Source organism: Athene noctua, unplaced genomic scaffold, assembly GCF_965140245.1.
Source record: "Athene noctua unplaced genomic scaffold, bAthNoc1.hap1.1 HAP1_HAP1_scaffold_79, whole genome shotgun sequence".
Lineage (NCBI taxonomy): Eukaryota > Metazoa > Chordata > Aves > Strigiformes > Strigidae > Athene > Athene noctua.
The window spans coordinates 476190-499203 of NW_027437566.1; the positions used below are offsets into that span (position 1 = coordinate 476190).

At 42.7% G+C, this 23014-nt stretch overlaps 1 pseudogene; it reads right to left on the reverse strand.

The window, feature by feature from the left end:
- Positions 1–22209, reverse strand: part of LOC141955029 (ATPase family AAA domain-containing protein 2-like) — a 45816-nt pseudogene extending 23607 nt beyond the window's left edge.
- Positions 22210–23014: the final 805 nt, after the last annotated feature.

The window sequence follows — 23014 nt, forward strand, 5'->3', positions numbered from 1 at the left end:
GTGGCAGGGAAAGATCAATCAGAACAGTAGGCATTTTGCCTGGGCTTAGCAACTGCTGCCGACCCATCTCAGACCTGTTTGGTATGCCATTTGTACTGGTCATTATGGTTGGTATAATCAGACAATCTGGCTGAGATGGCAAGATGTGACTCCTTCAGCAGTACCGGTGAATAGCACTAGGTTTTGTAGTGATGTTTATACAATAAATTTACATCTTGAAGAAGGAAGAAAGTTTAATAATGATTTGACTAAAAGGTTACCAATTATTAGATGGTTAAAAAATTCTTTTGTTTTTACATGGAATAACAGTTTAAATTGTCATTGTAATCCTTTTAATGATATTAACCTGTGTGTGAAAGTGTTTTATGAGAACGATGGACTGAACAATAAAAGGGGTCTGGATCACTCAAAAACAAAAAGGGGGATTTGTGGAAGCCTGGGAAACAGCGGACATGTTATGAGTGATCCAGACTGAGTGGCATCACTGTAATCAGGCTGTAGCTGTTGGGAAGAACACCGGCAAGGCCAAGAGGATGAGAAACTGCGTGAGTAGCAAAGAAATAAGGATGCTGGACTGTGGGAAATAAAATGTTTGCCTAACAGAAGAACTACGTGTGAACACCATAACGGGACCAACCATAGAGGGCGTGAAGGCTTGTGGACAGTGGTATAGAACCAATCCTAGTTTGTTTGCTTTCATGTGATTGCTCTTCGATAGTATGTGGGATGCTTTGTACTCGATAAGGTACCTTCGACAGTTTAAGGTGTGCTGTATTACAGAGTCGAGCTGCCATACACTTTCTTTTGCTTGCCCAGGGGCATGGATGTAAAGATTTTGATGGGATGTGTTGTTTTAATCTATCCAACCACAGTCAATTAATGCAAAACCAATTACAATGGATGAAGCAACGTTTACAAAAAACACAAGTGGTTGTCAATCCTTGAGACAAATGGTTACAATCTGTGTTTGGTCTGTCCCTATGGCTACAAGGTCTGTTACAAGAAGGATTGCGGTGATTAGGAATAGTACTATTGATTGTAGTAATTATTAAAATAGCATATAGTTGTATAATGACAAATATTAGTAAATTTATGCTTGTGCAGCCTGCACAAAAAGAAAAAGGGGGAATTGTTGGAGAACGGCTTGCAGAGAGCAAGGCCATGGGTCTCTGCAGAAGCTGATTGCAGCCATCTGAGGTAAACAAAGGAATAAACCCAGGGTACAGTTATGCCAAACAACAGACTGTTATGTTAACAAAGAGAGAAACTGAGGTACACAATGGCCTTGATGATAAAAACAACCTTGGGAAAGGAGGCAGGCCAGAAGAGGGAAGATGTTGTGACATGTCTGAGATGCCACAGGGGGCTGGGATATTATAATGTAGCTTTTTACATGTATCCAATAGATTTGTGAGTAGTATGCATGATTATTGTAGAGTGCTTATATAAGGGGTGATTTCTGTTAATAAAGTTGAAGCTTGCTCTATCATTCACATTGAATCGGCTGCTTGCTTCCTCCGCCCGCCGCATTACTGGATTTGGACTCCCAGACCATCCATTGCTGATGATAAATGAGGAGGAACTCTAAAGCTGGGAGGATATTCTGCATTTCCAGATAAACATACTCTTCATCTAAAAAAACTAATACACTGCTCTTTCAAAGAGAATTCCAATGAAGAAAGAAGCAAAACACTGAGAGATTTTATTTTGATTATTTACAATAGTTTTAAGTTCCTGAAAGCAAAGAATTTAAAGTCATATTTCAATGTCCGTGATCGAGTTTTGCTGACGAAGAGCATATAAAGCTAACAACTAGATCTCTAATAATTTCATCTCATAATGCAGAACTAATTTAGCTGTATAAGAAGTGGACACATTCTTATTTTAGCCCGAACACAAACACACACTGCAAGGTTCTAGTTGCAAGTCTTATCAATTGTAAAATTGCTACTTGAGCACTTGAAAAAAAAAAACACAGAACGAAAGAGTCAGTGGGAGAGACAAGTGGACGACTTCCAAGCAACACACATGACTACCAATAATTAACTCCTCCTTGCTTGTAAACTAATTAAGCTGACTTGTACATAGCACTCAAAAACAACATAACGCCACCTTTTAAAGGCAAGACACCTTTAAAGTGTATTCTCACCAAAAACTAAATCTTTGAGCCCACACGTATTCTGGATTCTATCCATTTTCAAGAAATTACTTTTTGCTACTGCTAAAATCCTCATCAACATCACTGAAAATTTTGAAGCATGTAAATATATTGATACCTCAGTCAAATATTCTACGGAAAACAAGTGAATTATAGTTTCAAGCAATGTCTGTTACCTTGGCGGTTGAATTTTCAATCCCTGAAAGACTTCTGGGTAAAGCAGTGGAAAAATGACCATCTCCTTTAAAGCTGCAATGTGGTCAGAAAGACCACCCACACCATCAAATCGTACCTAAAAATAAATTCAGTAGAACACATTTTTGCATGTTAAAGAAAGCTGCACCCACAATAAGGTTCCATCAGAAATCACATGTCAGCACAAATGTAACATTCTGGGCAGTTTCAAATTGCTCGAGAAAAACCGTTAACCAAGGTAGCTGTAGACAGCACGTTATTGAAAGCTTTTATAAGCCCTGTAAACAATTCACTGACACAATGAACTAAAAATACTTACCAGACCATCTGTTTGCATTGGATCACCATCAGACAGACCTGTTCCAATCTTCATTCGATCCTTGTGAATTCTCTTCAACATATCTTTCCCAAAGTTTAGTGGAAGACACCTGTTTTGAATTAAGGAGAAAGAGAAAGGCGCTTTCTAACTTACGATGCAGCTAGAAGATTTTTGCTTTTATAATGATGGGAAGCGAATGCACAAAAACCTCACGAATTACCAGAAACTTCCTAAATAGTTAAACGTTCCTTCAAATGGGTTTACATTTAATATCCATAAGTAAATAAAGGAAAATGGTCACTCCAGACATTAAAGCATTAATTATTTTAACAACTCTTAGCACTTACGAATATCCACGCCAGTATGAATGCAAGAAACAGCTATGCTGTACGTGGAGACCATGAACTGACCTTGACTCGTGTGATGGAAGAACCCCCTAAAATACACTGACATCTTTTAAAGATTTTACATTCAAAAAGTTACAGCCCAAGGGGATACTTATTTCAGTGTGGATTAACATGATGAAGGCTGTGCACCAGTGCTGGGACTTGCTGAGGACTTTACGATATATGTGCCAGAAGACACACATGTCTGAAAGACATCAGGCTGAAAACTTATCTGTTAAACCGTCATTAAAATAGTTCTTCTAGAGCATTTGTTATGTAACAAAACCTCAGTCATTTCCTCTATTTATAACATTTTTTTTTTACAGTGGTTTTCTTTCTGAATAAACCTCTGTAAAGCACAGTAATTAAAACATGATATAAGTGTTCCTCCCACCATTCCCACCTAGAGATCAAATTGCTTCTTAAAAATCAATTCTAAAAATCCAGTTTTAGAGAGTCCAGTTACAGTTGTCACTATCAACAGATGTGATTAGATATTGCGACAGTTTAGAAAGTGCACAAGAGGAAGAGGATAACATTTCACAGTTAGGCAGATGCAAACTCCTCCCAGATTCTCCAATTTCATTAACCTTCTTAAATCTCTGTTATGGGTGTTCTTCCTATGGCTCTCAAACTGCTCTTCATCTTCAGATGACGATGAGGATGAGGAATCACTGTCGTGGACTGCCTGTCTCCGTCTGCATACATTGAAACAAGCAAGTAACCAAACTGAAGTATGCACTAAGTCATATTGAAATCTAAGTGAATTCTATCGCAGAATTTACTTTGAGATCTATTAAGTTTCCAGATCGTTTCACTCTTATGAATGAATCTGATTTCAAGTTACATTACATGACTTTCCTTGTGACAGCAAAATTTAGTTTTTCTTTGGAAGGTAAAATGTTTAACCAGTTCACAAAATTTCATAAACAGATTACTCATTTTGTCCAATCTTTCTCACACACACAAACAGAACCTCACTTAGCATTATGTATCCACTCTGGGAAACATAATCCTTTTTAACTTATTTAAAAATTTGTCTTCAAAACCCCTTCCTTCCATAACTGTCTGCTTTCAAGGATGCAAAACAAAGCGCTTCCTATCTAGCAAGAGACCCCATTCTCCATGCTCTAACCGGTTACAGGATCCAAAATCCCTTTGTCATTACTATTGCAATTTATAAACTCATTTAGCACTTTTCCTGTTTAAGAACAGTTTCTTACGGAAAAATTAACTGATTCCAGAGAGGAATCAGTATTTGAGTGATCAACAAAAAATTAAAACTTCCATACAGGTTCTCCCTCTATTATCATCAATTTTAAGAAAATAATTTGTATCTCTCAAGATTAAATAGTCTATGATTTTCAGACAGATATGCTGGCTTCAATTACACAATAAAAGAATCTCAGTTCCACAATCTCTGCCACAACCTCCATAATCACCTTATCAGTGATTAGGTAGCATCAGTAAAAAGGCAGTAAAAATCCCTTTTTAAAAAATCTAATGGCTAATAAAAAGTATAGCCTCCCCCCCAACATTCGTTGTCTTTATACCCTCAGACCACATCGATAATCCTACTATTAACTTGTAATTACCACCAATACAGAAACCCTTGAAAGCTTCATTCAATAATGTGACTGACGGCACTATTGATAAAGAAGAACTATCACTATTCAATAGAAGAACTATACACCAACCTCTTATTTCTTCTGGAAGACCCTTGTGACTGGCCAGAAAAATACATCTTACGCTCTTCCGGTTCTGTTGAAAGCAAAGAATTTAGAACAATGTTACAGACAAGTTTAAGAGAAAGCAGGATAGTGAAGGAGGCAGAAAACATGATGTGTTTCACCCATCTCTAATTTCAGAAGAAGTTGCAAGTGATTTGGGAAGGGGATTTCATTTTTTGTGAATCAGTGCACAGTATAAATCAAAAAACACATACCTGCTTTTTAAGGAGAACTGAAGAACACAAGGGGAAGATTATCAAGAGTGTTTAATTACTGTTCTTCGAAGGATATGTAGGTAACTTTTTTACCAAAAATCAACAGTAAGTATGACTGATGGCAAAGAAAGATCATGTGCACAGGATACATGTATTTAATAAAATTTACTTGCAGAATGAAGGTAAGAAATGTAAATAGGAGTGTGTGTATATATATTTTCATTCCACAAAACCTCACTCATACGCAAGAAATTAGTCTGAAGAGGAACTATGCATATAACGTACTTGCCATCGGAGCTTGATAGCGCTGAACAGTTTTCCTCTGTCGAAAGTTGTAACGCTTTTGAGTGTCTTCACCATCACCTTTCGCGTCGCTTTCTTCCGATAAAACTACTGTACATTGATTGACAGAACATTAAATGGGTTTTAAGTACTGTTGCAAATTAGATTAAAAAATGCACTACACAGATGCCTAACAGGTTCTACTATAATGTTAATGTTAAGGACACAATAGATCTGAAAACCTGCAACACCTTAAGGCCAGTTTATGCAAAACACGTGCCAGAAATCAGAAAACACAGAGGAGCATGAAAACAGATATTGTTTTGCCCTCGCACCAATGGCTGGGTGACTTCTAATCAGTCTTAACACCAACAGTTCTGTCATCTCAATTAGCTAAGATGCAGCTCCTATGAAAACCACTATTTCAGAAAGTCTTGTTCTTTTGAGAAAGTGTTTCAAGGAAATGTTTTTAATACTCTACAGTGGTAAGAGTAAGCATGTTGTAATCTAGCTCCAAATGCTGCCTCTGCCACAGATTACATGAGCAACAATGGGCAATGGACAATGGTTTGAATTTCCCCAATCAGAAAACAATGTTGAAGGCATACAGTTCATGCCACTAGCTTCTGGAAAGTAACAAAGTTTTTTTCATGAAAGATGGTAAGAGTGCAAAAAAGCAGTATCATTATCTAGCAGGTTCTTAATAATACCCTCTCACATTCATAGCTGTACACCATGTGAGGAATGGACACACTCTGTTTACCTACCCGCTCGCTACAGGTAAGTGAATTTCATTCCTTGGAAAGAACTACCCTTTTTTTTTCTTCCCAAAAGGTTGCACTGCTTTCTGAATGCAAGGTAATACACAAGATATATAGACAGCACATGGAAAACTGAAAAAATGTTTTGGTATCACTACCATTCCCAGCCACTGATACTCCAATACTCCTCTTAAAGGCATGAATTTCTCTGTTTTTCTGCTTCTCTAGTCCTTCCCCTTGCTCCACTCATCTTCTTTACACCAGCACTGAAATATTTGCCCCACTCCTTCCTGGCATGCTTTTCCTTATAGAATTACATTTTAGATTTTTCCTAAATTAAAATTCCAGAGTTTGCACTTTGATCCCAAACTAATTGCCTCACTCTTACTTCCCATTCCACATACTACCTACAAGGACAAGTCTTTCCTGCCCAACTGCCTGAGATCCACACACCTGAACCAAGCCATACGGTTCCTCCCTCTAGAATGCCCATGCCTTCTATTAAAGCTGCTCTTACTAAAGTCGTGAGTTGATATTCTCCTAACTCCTAATCTCCAAATGATGAGTCCCCTGTCCTTCTCCCTCTCCAGTCAAACGGCCTTGGCATACCTAATGTTTCTTTTTGTTCATGCCTTGTCCTACCTTGGTTTCTTTAGGTCAGCCTCTCACCAGACGACTCCTATGGCTCCAAGTGTTCTCTCACTGCTCTACATGAAGGTCTGATCAGGAGCCACAGGCTAGGTCAGATCTAATCATAGGCCTAACGACAGGCCACGGACTGTTCTCAGGCCTGTTCGTGATTAGGAACAAGATCACCCCAGGGCTCAATGACACCTGGACATTTACCTTGAACCTTTCTGTAAGGTTCTATTGCCAGTGGTCAGGTCTCACACAGTCTGTGTAACATGTACAAGATACTGCCCTCACTGGTTATTGCACAAATCATCTCTTATTCAAGTTCTGATGGTCAGAGAGGTGATCAGGTGCAGGGCACCATCAGTCAAGTGTGCTGACCAGCAAACTGTTGACATGTCACCAGCCCTTTTTATCCTCTTGCCCCTCTACTTTCCCACTCTTGTTCCTCCTGAAATTATCTCAACCCCTCCCTTGTTCTGCCTTTGGTTCCTGCCCTAAAGATCCCATAATAAGTCCTGTGCAAACTGCTCTTCCCCTGCATCCTACAATATGTCCCACCTCTAGGCAGTAATCCCTTAGGCCAAAATGTCATTTGGAGAGCTGCTCCCAACGACTCATCCAGATGGGTTTCACACCTGCACACTGGGGCTGATGGCTCTGCTGGGACAGCCCCAAGAGGGGCCCAGACAAGGGAGCTGCTCCTTCTTGATTTGGGTCCCTGCCTCTCACTGTGCACCCCTGTGCTCCTCTGGGCTCGTGCATATAGGACTTGGATGGGCTGATGGCCCTGGGATGGCCCTGGCAGTAGCCCAGCAGGGTATTATTTGGACTCTCCCTCCTGCCACTGTCCCTCTGAGCTCCCTTGTGGGTGTGCAGAGATCTATCACAAAATCTAACACTGACAGGCTCAACTACTGCCACATTCTCTTCTGTTCTTAAGTACAGTCTCACCCCCTCCTTTTCCACCCAGAAAACTCCTGCAAGGGCCATTGCACTGACTGCCTTCATCACAACTATCACTCTCCTTAAAACCTTAAAGTCTTCCCCTCCTCACTTCAAACATAAAGTTAAGATGGCCTTTTACAATTTAACCTTATTCCTCATGGTATTTCCATGAGTACCAGGATGACAGCTCCTAACTAACTGCCCAGACAGCAGCTTCCACTGACTACTGATAAACACAAAAAGGAACACGTCTATCTTCTCCCCTGCTGATCTTCACACTTGGGAGGAGCTTTCCATACACATCTGGCAGCCCACCTGACTTCCACAAAATGCTCTCGCTGTGCTGTTCAAAACCATGAAAACTGTCGTGCTTGTGCTGTAGCAAGATCGTTCTTTCTCATTCGGAGCAACACCGTTCAGTTCTTTGTATTCCCACCTGTCCACAGCCATCTCTTGCCTTTTATCTTGCAAGCATTTTGCAAAAGCAATGATTTTTTTCTTTTTTTTTTTTTTTTTTTTTTTCTCTGAATACCTGATCTGAGAACACTACGCTACAGCCCTAGAGTCCATGACTATGGCTCGTAATGTCAACAACAATACAGAATGTTTCAAGAGGTAACAAACACCCAGTAGTTCAGCTCATCTCAATTGTTTAAGACAAGGCTTTTGGCTAGAGCACAGTAAAGAAAATCTAAAACAGAACTAACCTACAATGTCATTTGGCTTATCATCTATTTCTTTGCCACCTGTTCGGATTTCTTCCTCTCCTTGGGAGTAAATATCAAGATTTCCCTAATTAAAAGAAACAAGAAAGATCAGTCACAAATATGCAGAAAACCTAACACGGGCATATTTGGAGCCTCTATATTAACACTATCGAGGTACTCCATATACACAAAAGATGAAATTTAAGTACAAGAAGAGAGAATAGGAACATCATTCTGGCACTCAGGATTTCAGGACAAGAATTTCTGCTCTGAAATAGGACTTAGGACACGTGATAGTTAAATACTTCTCCAGATACAAAACCGAAGTGTATCAATCAGTCACAGATTAATAATCCAAGAGTGTGGCAGAACACAAGAAAAAGCATCTCCCAGCAGACAAAAAAAAATCATACAGGCATTTCAGAGATGATATACAAAGTACTAGGGACAATTATGGTTTCATTAGGAAAAAAAAAAAAAAAAAAAGGATTTCAGATCTAAATAAAACAGTACAAAAGTAGGCTATGAATATGTTTAAGAAATGAAGTGCCTGTCATTCAAAAGGACAGCAAGAACTTAATTTAACAGAGCAAAAATAAGACATAGAAAATATGATTGCTGTGTATAATTTTAACAGAAGTTCCTCTAGGGACAGAGGAGTACTTCAGCTCCCAGGCAAGTCTGGCACAAGAACAAACATAGCTGAAGCAAACATCAATGAATTAATTTTTCAGTAAGATTTGAAGTGAAAAGCCAAGACCTAAAACAGCTGTTTGTAACAGTGTCTATTCAAAATTCGTAAGGTAATTCAGAAAGTGTAGTAGAAGACATGGATTTCAGCATCTCACTGCCACCTCATGGCTTCTGAAGAAGATATTCCCTCCACCCTTAGAGCATATCTGTAGCATAACTATAAGAGAAAGATATTATACTATAATTACAGAGCAAAAACAAATGTTGTTTTAGACTACACTACTCTTTGGAAGAAGTTATTTCAGCTAAATTAAAATTACAACTAGTTTCCCTATGTGAAATACACTGCTGATACAAAAATAGTAAATTAAATTAATATCTTACTTTTGTGTTGCGGAACATCTCACAGTCTTCCATCACTTGCTGTCTACGTATCTTCTCCATTTTTTTCAAGACTGCTTCTGCAGTACTAAGATAAAAAGTTGACATGCAAGAGCATAGAGAGATTTAAGAACAAGCTTTGAGGACTTGCAAACATATACTCTTTTCAGGTTTATTTTCTCTAGCTAAACAGTTTGAAAAAAAGTCTGGCTTAGTAGGAAAAAAAGAACTTTGAAGGTGATAGCATCAGAAAAAAATTATGGCAGTTTTTAATAACACTTAAGTTGTTCTGCATGATAGCATTGTCATTTTTAGTTCACAGCCTTCCTCAGACAACAGGTTACTTATTCTTCTCTTAACCGTAGTTTAAGGTTCAAGTTGATTTTCCGTGACGATATATGCTGGAAAAAACATGCTGCTGCTGTTACACTTGACAAACCTTTCAGAAAACAATGTCCATCTGGGCTTCACAAAGAGAATTAAGACATTGACAGACAAGCAGAAACACTAGGACTACTTCCCTTGCTGTATAAAACTTTGCTCAGTAGCTTAACTTAACCAAGCATTATAAAAATATTCATTAAGCATGGAAGAAAAGTTAATTAAAATTTAAGAAGGCACTTTGGATGCTAAGAAAATTGATTCAGAGGGCAAGTTAAAGCTACCAAAAATCACAACATAAAGTGATCATTTGGGTTCACAAGACAACATGCAAATCCACCCAGTCCACACATAAGAGATGCTCTACTGTGAAGAGGTCTCTGCACCTGGCAATCCCAAAACAGACTGGGATTTTAAACGTAAAATTAAACGTAATTTAAACGTAAACTGTGCCCAGAGTCTTTACAAATGAAGCACCTTCCAAAGACAGCCTCCCCCACACACTTGCATGTCTGGAAGTCTAAAACAGCCACAAGCACGTATTCCCCCAAAAATCGGTTAAACAGATTGGCTGTGAAGTAAAAAGGCTCCCACCTTATATAAATCCGTATATTAACAATTACAGGACATAGGGGCATAGGAGGAGGAGGAGGAGCAGACCCTACCTGGTCCACAGCAGCTGAACACTACCAGGTCTTAGAAAGATCCAGAAAGTTCCAAGTTACGGAACGTGGTGGAACCTACTAGCCTGGTAACTATGGTAGCACGGAATGTTTACATAGGGGCACGTGGACATGTCTCAGCCTAACCACTGAATACATCTAGCTCTGGCTGCCACGAGTAGCACCTTTTTCTGCTGTCCAAAGGAGAAAGTCCCTAGCCAGTATTATGCCATAGCACAAAGGCTTGCTAATAAGGCTCATTTTAGTACTTTTGCAAGATGGTGAAAAAAAAGCCCACTTACTTTGTTATAAGTTTGTCAAACAAAACAGACTGATTTGTAGCGGTGTAATGACTCTGTCGAAGTCTGCAGCTTCGGCAGACTTCCAAAGCCTCATTTTCTTCATGGACTTGTCCTGCAGCTTTTGCTTCAGCTCTCATCTTCAATGTTCTGGTGACTAAAATGCATTCGTATATAAAATGTTGTGAGGCAGAAAATACGTTATTCCCCTTTATTTCACCATTGCTCTAATAAAATGTAAAGAAAATATGCAGTGGACTGGGGTTTTTTCTTCAAATACTGAATTGGAAGTTATTGTTGTGACCACAGCATTCAGCTTAAATTACTTCTCTTTAAACTACCTACTTAAAAGCACGACCTGTATCTCAAGTTTTTAACAGACTGAAAAGACACTCTGATGAAAACAAACACACAACTTTTGTTCCATGCAGTTACTTCTTCCCGAATATAACTCCATATAAAGTGTTTTTGCTCCATCCATGTAAAATTGTATCTAATTGTTTTTTTTAAAAATTGTTTACGTGGGAAGTCTCTCATTAAGATGCGTGGTTTTAGTACACTGTTTAAACATGCATCACTTTAATTTTCTCCATCATCACACAAAATCTCTAGAAGGTAAGAAATTCCTCAAGACAAATACCAAAGAACTCAAACCCTTGCTTGCTTGCAAAGAAAGATCTGCCCAGTACTTACCACACACCATCACTTGCCATGGGTTTGTTACTTGTACTATAATTAAAACAGTGGAGAGATCAGTGAGATAGTCAGTATAAACACAGCTATGCTTCCCTCTCATCATCAGCAACAATAACACTAAGGCAGAGCTCATTAAATAACAATGTACATTGCACAGGTAGAACTTGAATTACTACAGAAAAAGTGCATTTCAGGTCCCTTCCCGCATACAGCCCAAGGCTAGCAGGACACTGCCTGGAGCTAACGGATTTTCCCAGCTGCCAGCAAACAGCCTAGGAGCACTGAGCCTTCCTGTGCTCTCAGCACGGCAATTCAGTTCCAAGATGAATCGCTGAGCTCGAGGGACACCTTCCTGACATCAGTGGGTTTGTGCGTCTCCTGACTGAATTATTTTCTAACTTGCATGTTATAATAATTAATTCAATAGTATAAACAAACAATAAAGATTACAACACTACAATGAAATCAATATTATAGTGTATTACAATATCATAAAATATTGCAATATATAATAATCTGTTTGCTGGAGAGATGGACAGGGGGACTGAGTGCACCATCAGCAAGTCTGCTGATGATGCCAAGCTGGGTGGTGCAGTCGACTCGCTGGAGGGAAGGGATGTGCCATGCAGAGGGACCTGGACAGGCTGGACAGGTGGGCCTGTGCAAACCTCACGAACTTCTGTCAGGCCCAGTGCAAGGTTCTGCACAAGTGTAGGGGGAATCCCAAGCACAAGTACAGGCTGGGCAATGAGTGGAACGAGAGCAGCCCTGTGGAGAAGGGCTTGGGGGTGTTGGTGAGAAGCATCTCAGTATGACACTGCAATGTATATCTGCAGCCAAGAAAACCAACTGTATCCTTGGCTGCATCAAGAGCAGTGTGGCCAGCAGGCTAAGGGAGGCAATTCTCCCCCTCTATTCCACTCTCGTCAGACCCCACCTGCAGTGCTGTGTCCAGCTCTGGCAGCATAAGAAGGACATGCTTGAGTGGGTCCAGAGGAGGGCCCAGAAGATGACCGGGGGGCTGGAGCACCTCCCTTACAAGGACAGGATGAGAGAGTTGGGGGTGTTCAGCCTGGAGAAGAGAAGGCTCTGGGGAGTCCTTATAGCAGCCTTCCAGTACTTAAAGGAAAGCTGGGGAGGGACTCGATATCAGGGAGTGTAGGGACAGGACGAGGGGTGACGGTTTTAAACTCTTCAAAAAAGAGGGTAGATTCAGATTAGAGATAAGGAAGAAGTTCTTTCCTGTGAGGGTGGTGAGGCACTGGCACAGGTTGCCCAGAGAAGCTGTGGCTGTCCCCTCCCTGGAAGGTTGGATGGGGCTTTGGGCAACCTGGTCTAGTGGAAGGTGTCCCTGCCCATGGCAAGGGGTTGGAACTAGATGATCTATCTTTAAGGTCCCTTCCAACCAAACTGTTCTATGATAATACTTGTGTTGGTTTAGGCCCTGCTGGGACCGGAGACCACGTTGCCGTTGTCCCTCCCCCACCCCCAGACACAAGTAGGGCACAAACCCCAGGTTAAAATAAGAAGTTTAATACAACAGTGTAATAAAACAATCTGAACAACAACAGTAGCGATAGTAACAACAACAAACAGTAATGACAGTAAACGAGACAAAAGATATACAGAGAAATACCGCAAGGATACAGCCAGCCCGCCACGCGTGCTTTCTGCCACCAAAGCCACAAAGGAAAGCTTCCCGCACTGCCATGACGGACCTGACATCAGCATGGTGTGAATAACCCGGCTAGAGATCCCTTCCCCCTGCTTGGGAGAAAACTTAACCCTATCCTAGCTGAACCACGACAATACTGCAACATTCCCTCCTAGCTGCAAGACAGATTTTCCATTACTTGGTGTCCTGCAAACTCCAGAAAAATCTATGTCACCAAGAAACCCAGGCTAAGGAACAGATTCTCCAGTGCCTAAGAACAGGCTGGAATTCACACTGTGCTCTCCCACAGCCTGAAAGGAATTAACAGCACATCCTCCTATTTGCACTTACCTCTCTTCACAAAACTCATAGGAAATTCACTATCTTGGAGATATCAATACTCACAACTTCAGCCGATTCTGGCTGATGTGTTCAGAAGATTTTGGGGGCAAGTTAAATAGAGTGACCAAATGCAATGCTTCTCAGAAACCAGACTAAAAAGGAATCCTAAGGAATTACAACTACTTACCTTCTTTATAGTCTTCATTTTTTTGGTCTGAGTTCGGCTTTGCCAACTCTCTACATTAATAAAGAGGGCAGAGGAGAGAAGAATTACTGGATTAGAATTACTGTATAGAAGTATTGTATCGTATCGTACCGCATTGTATGGTTCCCCCCTCAAGACTAGGGAACTTCAGGTTTATAATCCAGTGCTCCACATCATGCAAATAAAAGCCTGTGGACCATACGGATTCAGACCCCAAGTCTGCTGTCTATCATGTGCAAAGAGTTTTATAGGGATGGACGTTCCCTAAACCTGCAAATCTTTAAGTCTCAGGGTCGGGCAAATAATCTCCAAAACCAAACCAAAGTGGACGAGAAGTCTCAAGGGATTTGGGGAAAGAGGCATGGTTTTTATACAAGCAAAAGACATTTCCTAAGAAGAGTGATTCTAGTTCTAAGATACTGGCACTGACATTAACATAATCATATACACCCACAGATTTTTAGCTGTAGATTTATCATGATGTGACTCATTGTGCATGCTTTCACTTTTCCTCTTCATTCTATAAAATTGTCACGTCCCGCTCCGACGAGGGGGACAAGTGACTCAGATTCGCAAATCCCCAGTTGGAGCAGACAACAAGTCTCCAAGTTCAAGTATTTATTAACTACCTACAATGCACTAATTGAACACATGATAATTGGCTAAGTACAGAGCAAGTTGTGGTGAGCAATATAATATGCTTTGCATTTCTTAATAGAAAAAGGAAAAGAGGGAGATAGAGGGAATGGGGGAATACAGATCACCGGTCTGGGTTCCTGCGCTGATCCCGCCGGCGAGGGTTCCAGGAGGCGGCCGTCTTCTTCGCTGGCATTCGTCTTCTTCGCTTCACTGCTTTCTCCAGACGGTCGGGGGGGGGGGGGGGGGGGGGGGGGGGGGAGAGGGGCAGAGAGAGAGAGTCCTTTCTTACCCTCTTTGATTTATACCCATTTTCCTTGGGTCTGTCCCCTAGGCAGACCCACATAGCTACGTATCCCATGTACAGGGAGGGGTAAGGTGTTTCATGGGATGATGTCATTAGCATGATCATGACAGCCCTCGTTAGCATATTGAGGGGTGTCAACTTTAATATGCATTTTGTGGATAATGAAGCAAAAGTCATTCACCGGACACATGGCCCTTGAAATTTGCCCAGGTGCCCCAGGGCAGAGCCGTCCTGTCTCCACAGGGCTCTCTCCCCCAGATACATCGGGCAGCGTTATCAGCTTTGGCCTCCACAGAATGCACCCTGTGACTCAGAGTTTTGTCTTGCGAGTGTTTGAGGCATTTCTTCAATCAGCCTCAACTTTTGCTTTCCCAGGTTGTTTGTCAGTTTCTCACAGGCCTGGTTTCTCTTCTCTCAGAAAAATGAACAGAGATTGGACATCTCAAAATACAATACCTCATCAAGTGTCTTCAACTGACATTTTCACTTAATATTTCCATGCTTTCGTCAAAGCTAGAGTCTGAACAGGGCAATATGTTTTTTTTCCATTGATCTTAAACAGTGTCCCTTGAAACATACAATTTTGCCAGAGGAAAATTCCTAGGAAAAGAAGGAAACAAGAACACTTTTATCTGAAACACATCTGTTGAGCTGAGAAGGAAATTCTGCCTCATTCAGGCAAGTTTGTTCTTTCAATTCTCCTGTCTTGATGGCGGGGGGGAAAAATCAGCTTCCAAAGCTAAAGCTCCTCTCTGCCATGCTTTTCTTGTGGATAACTTGATATCCTTTTAAAAAATTATTGCAGCAAAGTCTTTCATATAAACTTGTCTTTTAATGAAAAAAAACAAAGAGTGTTATTTCAAAATTGGTTCTGAGGAGCAATCAAGTTTGAACATGCATGTCCTGGGATTAAAAACTAGTTAGTAGAGTTTTTCTCCTATTTCTGTTCCATTTATAACTGCATTCAGAGGAACAATAAAAGATTTCCTTCAAGAGGACGGCATTTATCTACAGGAAACCAAAGCAACTGAAGATACACTTTTTTTTATGCCTGCTGATCTTGTTCACATTGCTATCGGACCTGGGGGTGTTGATTGATAGCCAGCTGAACATGAGCCAGCAGTGTGCCCAGGTGGCCAATGGTTTAACAGTTGGACTAGATGATCTTCCAGGTCCTTTCCAACCTAGTTGATTCTGTGATCCTGGCTTGTGTCAGCACTAGCGTGGTCAGCAGGGACAGGGAAGGGATCTTACCCCTGTACTCCGCACTGGTGAGGCCGCACCTCCATTCCTGTGTTCAGTTCTGGGCCCCTCACTACAAAAAGGACATTGAATGACTCAAGCATGTCCAGAGAAGGGCAACGGAGCTGGTGCAGGATCTGGGGCACAGGTCGTATGAGGAGAGGCTGAGGGAACTGGGGGCATTTAGTCTGGAGAAGAGGAGGCTGAGGGGAGACCTCATCGTCCTCTACAGCTGCCTGAAAGGAGGGTGCAGAGAGCTGGGGATGAGTCTCCTTAACCAAGTAACAAGTGATAGGACAAGAGGTAATGGCCTCAAGTTGCACCAGGGAAGGTTTAGACTAGATATTAAGAAGCGTTTCTTTACAGAACAGGTTGTTAGGCGTTGGAATGGGCTGCCCAGGGAGGTGGTGGAGTCCCCATCCCTGGAGGCGTTTAAGAGCAGGCTCAACATAGCACTATGGAATATGGGGTAGTTGGGAACAGTCAGTGTAGGTTAATGGTCAGACTGGATGATCTTCAACATCTTTTCCGACCTAGATGATTCTGTGATTCTGTATTTCTGCAAGGAGGAGGAGTACTATTTGCTTTTATAATGACAGGAAAGCTGTGATGACCATGAGAGGGGGCTTGTTCAGTTTACAACCCAAAGTTTCAAAGTCCACCCTGCAAAGGGCAGAAAACAGACCAGATTCTTCTACTTCTTGACACTAACTTTACCAAGAGGGACTTCCATTAGTAGTTGATGGAGATGATGACAGAAGTGCGTGAAGAAGGGCGCTACAGGAGGGCAATGATGCACATTCAAGGCCCTTGCAGGGCTGCGCAGTGAGACCTGCGGACACCCACTGCGGAAGGGTCAGCCCTGAGCCACAGAGCTTGGCAATTCTGCAACTGTCTGATGGCCTTCTCTTCAGACAGGCTTGAAACATGCAGTCCCCAATGTTTACCTGACAACCTCTCATGATAAGACAAGCCTCTCTACGAGGAAGATTTCAATCACCTTTCCTTTCCCACTCATTTTAAAGAGCGCCTCTCTTCCTGCTGTTCTCCAGGCTAGAGCCAGGCCTCACAAGATGCTTCCCATAGCTGGCATCTGAATTGGGGCATCTGAGACTAAACCCCTAAAGATATTTTCTGTTTCTTGGATCCCCATGTAGATGGATGTAACAAGACCTAATGCTTCATGAGAGGCAGTCTGGTCTGTGAGAGTCACCTTTAACAGTTTTCATCTCAAAGGTTTAAGAAAGAAATCATAACAGAAAGCCTTTCAACTTGATTTTCATTTGTCAGAGCCCTAGGTTTATTTCAAGAAGGCAGAGTTTTGTACACACTCACACACAGGAGTACATAAAGACTTAAACCAATACTTTCAGCATACATCACTGAGACAACTAGAAAAAAAAACCAAGTTGTAACTCCTGCTTCGGATATTTCTGCTTCATTGATCTAGAAGTAAGTGTTCCCTGGGAGAAATCTTAAACTGCCACATCAGTTAAAAGATGACTGCAAGAGTGTGCTTCACCAATATCTGGGCCAAATCCCAGACTGAAAGAAGAACAAACACTAAGAGAATGCCAGTACAGATGTTAGGGGAAAAAACTGTACAGTGACCTGGGAAATCTATGTATCGTTAAGCACTTGTTTGCTTTCTTCAACATATTTTTCATGCAATGTTCACAATACAGTACCTGTGTCATTTGTTATCCTTTGTACTGTCTTTTTACTTTAATCTTGGTTCAAATCAGGACATGGTAACAATGTATATTGCTAACTCTGACCGTCCGTCATTCATAAGAAGGCATCCCAGTTCAGTGGGATAGCAAACACCAAGAACCATGAGGTTAACTCCAACAAGCTTTCAGCAGAGCAAGAGTAACCATCAGCTGTATCAGGCTGAAAAAACACACTCAAGAAGTGAAATTCAGTAGAAGCAAATGGCTCAACTGGAAAGATAAGGCCACTGGATGAAGGAATTTTGAAAGCATTTCAAATTTTGAAAGCATTTCAAATTTTGAAAGCATTTCAAATTTTGAAAGCATTTCAAATTTTGAAAGCATTTCAAATTTTGAAAGCATTTCAAATTTTGCTATTTTCTCATGCTACAGGAAATGACTAACAATTATTTCAAAAAAGTCTTTTTACAAAAACTGTGTTTAGCTATCCGGCATCTCTGAGAAGTCACTCTGTGTTGAAGCACTGTCAGAACAGATAAACGTGTTTAGGCAACAAGGCTGTGAGCTCTAATGCTGAGGTCCCTACACAGACAAGTCATGAAGGCTCAGCCTCGAAAAATGAGTTTCCACTTTGTCCAGACAAAAAGGGAACTTTGGTGCACACAGTCCTCAAATACACGCCACAAGAAAACAATCTGGCTCAGCCTGGGGAATTACACCAGGGTTAGAGACCTGCAGACACACAGTTTCCAAAGGGACAGTAGCCACTTTGGATCTGCCATGGAACTTCTTGGGACTGGAAACTTGGAGGAGGATACACCCATCACATGCTGGTTTACCTTAGAGCTCTTGTGCTCCTGTATGCTCTTTACTTGCTATGAATTAAATAAGCTGAATAACTAAACTGCTCGTTAATATCAGAAAAACTGCAAAAGCTGCCACCACACCAAGGCCTTGCACATCAAGGAGTTAGGAAAGAGGCATTACAACTTGAACATGTAACTAGCACCAACATAATCATCTCTCTCATCCCGGGCCCTTCTGCATTGTCTCTGCAGCTAAAACACTCCAGCAGAGCCCAGCCACCCTACAAATGAGGTAGGGATGACTCCGTGCCTCAAAGCATGGGAAAAGTCTGCAAAAACGGGGGGGAGGGGTAGAACCACCTTACAGCCAGCTTCATAATGATCATTCTGTTTCGGTTTCAGTGAAATGTTTACATTTATCTTCCTCATTCCTGTTCTCCACGCTGAGAACATGTGCCAGCTGCTTTACCTGCCTAACTCTGCACAGCCTTCCCCTGCACAAAACGCACAGCAGAATTCCCTGTAGCCTCTGACAACCGTTTCTAGTGTAGACTGCAAAAGCATAGCAGTGACCTTTAAGCAGAATCCATGACTGTTAGCAAAGAAAAAAAAAAAAAAAAAACCACAAAAAAACCAAACCTGCCAAGGATTTCTTCCTTCGTAGTTAATTAATCTTGAAAATAATGAAAAAAAAAAAAAAAAAAAAAGACTCTGTACAACTGAAAATCCTGAAAGAGTTCTGCTGGAAGGAAACGGTCCACTACAAGCATCACTCCGAGGCAGAGGTCCCCTGAGGAGCAGACCACTTCTGAGCTGGATCTGGTCTGCCTATTTTGTCATGGAAGCAAGACACCCTGCCGAGAAAAGCCTGACTTGGAAAGCACAGAGAAAACTTTTAGTTGTTGAAGACTACATTAAAAACAATGAACTCCTCAAAGTGAAATGGTTTAGTTCTTAAAGAAGCCACACAGAGATGCAGATAGCATGGATTAATTAACATCCTTCATCATCACGGAAGTTGTCTCTTTTCTAGATGAAAAATTATAGAATATACAATATAGATCGTCATTAAAATTACAGATTATAAAAAGCTTAAGTAAAGTTTTCATCCTTTTAAGTTACAGACATAAGTGCTTTAAGTACATGTTAGTCCCAGTTTCTAAACTGAGCTTTGTTTTTAATGCATACAAAGCAGTACCTAGACACACCTGACTAAGAAGTATTTCACAGGCACTTCAGGCCAGCTCGAATACAGCTATAGGTCTAGTATATTTTGTGTCGAGCACTGGTTTTGATGCATTTTTGTCATCCAAACAGCAAGTGCTCTGTAAGCATTGCCACAACTAAAGCAAAGCGGGCTCGAAGACCTTTTGAAGATAACTTTTACTCGAGGTAACAGAGGGAATCAAAATAAACGGGGAAGGGGAAATACAGATAACACACCGAACCATACGGGGATGCGAAAAGTTTCTATCCACAGGGCAGCAGACGACCCAGGGGCTGTGCCAAGCCCCCTCTGGCTGCATGGCAACCAGCAATGGGTGCCGGGGGGGTGGGACGGGACCGGCTGCGCCCCGAGAAGCTTCACGCGCAGCCGCGCACCCGACCGAAGCTGTCGGCACTTACCCTCAAGACGAGTTTTTTCCCTGTTTTTCCCTCCACGTGACAGCGATCTCCGGCGCCTTTGCGCGGGGACTCGGTTTCCCCGCTCCTCCTCCCAGCAGCTCTCGAAGGGCCCGGCGGGGTCAACCACCCCCATCAGCGACGGCTCTCCCGCCGCGCAGCCGCCGGCGCCTCCCGCCGGGCCGAGTCCCGTCTCCCCACCCCCCCGCGCCTCGCCCGGTGCTCACGGCCTTGTGGTCTCTCCCGGCCCGCCGGGATCTCGCGGCCCCGGTACGCGTCCAGATTCGGCGGGTGCTGAGCAGGGGGGCTCTAGCGAGATGAACTGGGCGCCGGAGCCCATGAGGACGAAGGGGGGCGGCGGCGGCTGTCGCGGGCCGCCGGGCCCGGCATCCGCGCGGCGCCGCTCCGTGAGACCACCACAGCGGGGAGCCGCGCCGGCCCCGCGCCCGGCCGCGCCGCCGCCCCTCCCCGGATCCCGGATCCCGCCGCCCGCCTTCCGCCCGCCGCCGCGGCGGCCGGGCCGCCCCGCTCCCGCCGCCCGCCTTCCGCCCGCCGCCGCGGCGGCCGGGCCGCCCCGCTCCCGCCGCCCGCCTTCCGCCCGCCGCCGCGGCGGCCGGGCCGCCCCGCTCCCGCCGCCCGCCTTCCGCCCGCCTCCGCGGCGGCCGGGCCGCCCCGCTCCCGCCGCCGCGCTCTCCCCGGCCGCTCCTCCCCTCCGGCGGCCGGTCTCTCCCGGCGCGGGCGGCGGAAGGACAGGCGCCGCTCCGCCGCGCCAAAGCTCCGGCCCGTCGCTGCGCCGGCGCGGGACCGGCCCGGCGGCGGCGCTGGGCCCGATGCCCGCCTGTGAGAAACTGACTTGCGGAAAAACTAACTCCACAACTGTTAAGTTGTGAAGTAGGTATGTTTATTCAGCGCCGCGCACATGGTGGATCGCTCCTCCACAAGCATGCGCACCCCTTGCAGCTCTCGTCCTGCTTATATATTACAAAATAATGCATATTCATAGAATGCTTATACATAAACATAATATTTCCCCGCCTCCCCTCGCTTCTCATGGTAATTAGGTCTCCTCTTGCGTGTGCGCGTTGAGCTCCTTTGGTGGTCGCAAATTCCTGGGCGAGGGTTGTACAGATGAAGTATCTCCTCTTCCTCGCTGATGAACTTTTTACCTTATTCTTCTGCACAGCCTCAGTTGTTCCCTGGCTCCTAGCTAAACCGCAAGGCCAATTAGTGTTAGGATTTGAGGTGATCTATTGCTGATTTGTACTACTTCAAGGACAATAGGAAGCTTCTGTTTGAGCCAGAAGGTATGTCTTCACGTATAGCCCCCTCATCTTGGCGCAAGCTCTACACCATCAAACTAAAATTCTTTAAATTCCCTATCTCATTCCCCCCTTTTCTTCCTACTTAGTAAATTCTTTTACTACTCAAACCATCTTACAGCTCACTTTTATAACTAAGTTGTGTTAGTCTTCACTACTCTTTTGAAACTCAGGTTATATTTTATCTGTTGTGTGCATTTGCTGTCTTGATGTTTTGCCCTGTATCATTCCTTGCTTTGTTCAGTTAATCCAACATGTTGTATCTAGCATGCAATTTACATCTACTGCTTCACCTGATGGTGTAAAACAGATTCGTGCTGTTCGCCAATCAAAGTCTACTGCTGTATTAATCATTTAAACTTTATATACACATGTATCCTTGTTTATATTTAGGATAGGTGCTTTTAGGCCTAAATAACACATGCGCGTTGGGCTGGGGGCGTGGAAATTCTTTTTCTTGCTGCGTATTTGGACTTCCATTTTGGAGCTTTGGAATCTATCGCAACCATGGATATGGATTGCATTTCTGCGCTAGCTTTAATTCTTGTTTTATCAACTATTGCCTCATTTGTTATTGTAATGTTTCTTTTTTGTCGGTGTGAATGTCAGTTTAGTATGTTATTTTCACATTCTTCTGCTGCTTCGTCTGAATCTCCTGAGCAGCAACCACTGCAATCCTCTGTTAATTCTCCTGCATCTCCTCCTCAACTATCGTCCTCTTCTGCCGCTGTTTTTACTGCTACTATCCTTGAACCTCAACCATCGTGTTCTTTTGTTGACTTTCCGGAATCTCAAGTTTAGTTTATAAGATGTTTTTGTTCTATAAAGTTAGAAATAGTAGTATTGCTTATTTGTTTTGGTTGAAAATCAAAATAGAACTTTCTAGGCTCACATGACGCATGCGCTTTGGGATTGAAAAAAGGGGGGGTGCGGAGAGCCTTTTTCCCATTGCGCATGCTGATCCCGACCCCAGCAGACCGGAGCAGCCGACCGCGTGGATCTGCAGGGCCGTAATCAGTTTGTGATATCTTTTGTTAAAAGAATGGATCACCTTTTGGCATTAATTTTGATTCATGTTGTCTTTTTTTCTTTACTGGCTATTATCTTACTTATCATTATTATACTTTTGTTTTGTCCTGGTAATTGTTGTTCTTGTAGAATGTCGCTTCGTCCCTCTACTGATTCATCGGAGCCTCAAACTTAGTTTATAAAATGCTTAGGCTTTGTAAAGTTGATGAGTTTTAAACATGATATATTTGTTAGATAAAAATGTTTAAATATTGTTAAAAATATGTGTTTGTTAGATAAAAATGTTTATTGTTAAAAATAGTGTTAAAAATATGGTTAAAAAATATATACTTGTTAAACTAAAATGTTTTGTAGTAGTAAAGAATAATGTTAAAAATATATACTTGTTAGTTACAGTACTGCACTTTTCCTAGCTTTTCTCTTTCTGTACTGTTATCTTTCACACCACCACGACGGCAGCAATGTTGAGCCATGGAGTGGTGTAGAGACTTTTGGTTTGTCTCAGCATTGCTGCCTCCAGGTATACCACTTCCTGGCTACAGCATCGTGTTGTTGTGGAGGAGTACGTTTAGGAGGCGACAAATAGTCCCTGGCAAAACCACGACATCCGCCAAAGGCGAAAAACAGCAGCAGCCTTACTAGCACCCACCGAGCTGCACCTGCGTGCGAGCCAGGTGGAGGGGAAACCACGGCGAGGCTGAAGACGCCACAGATCGGCCCCTCACCAGCACG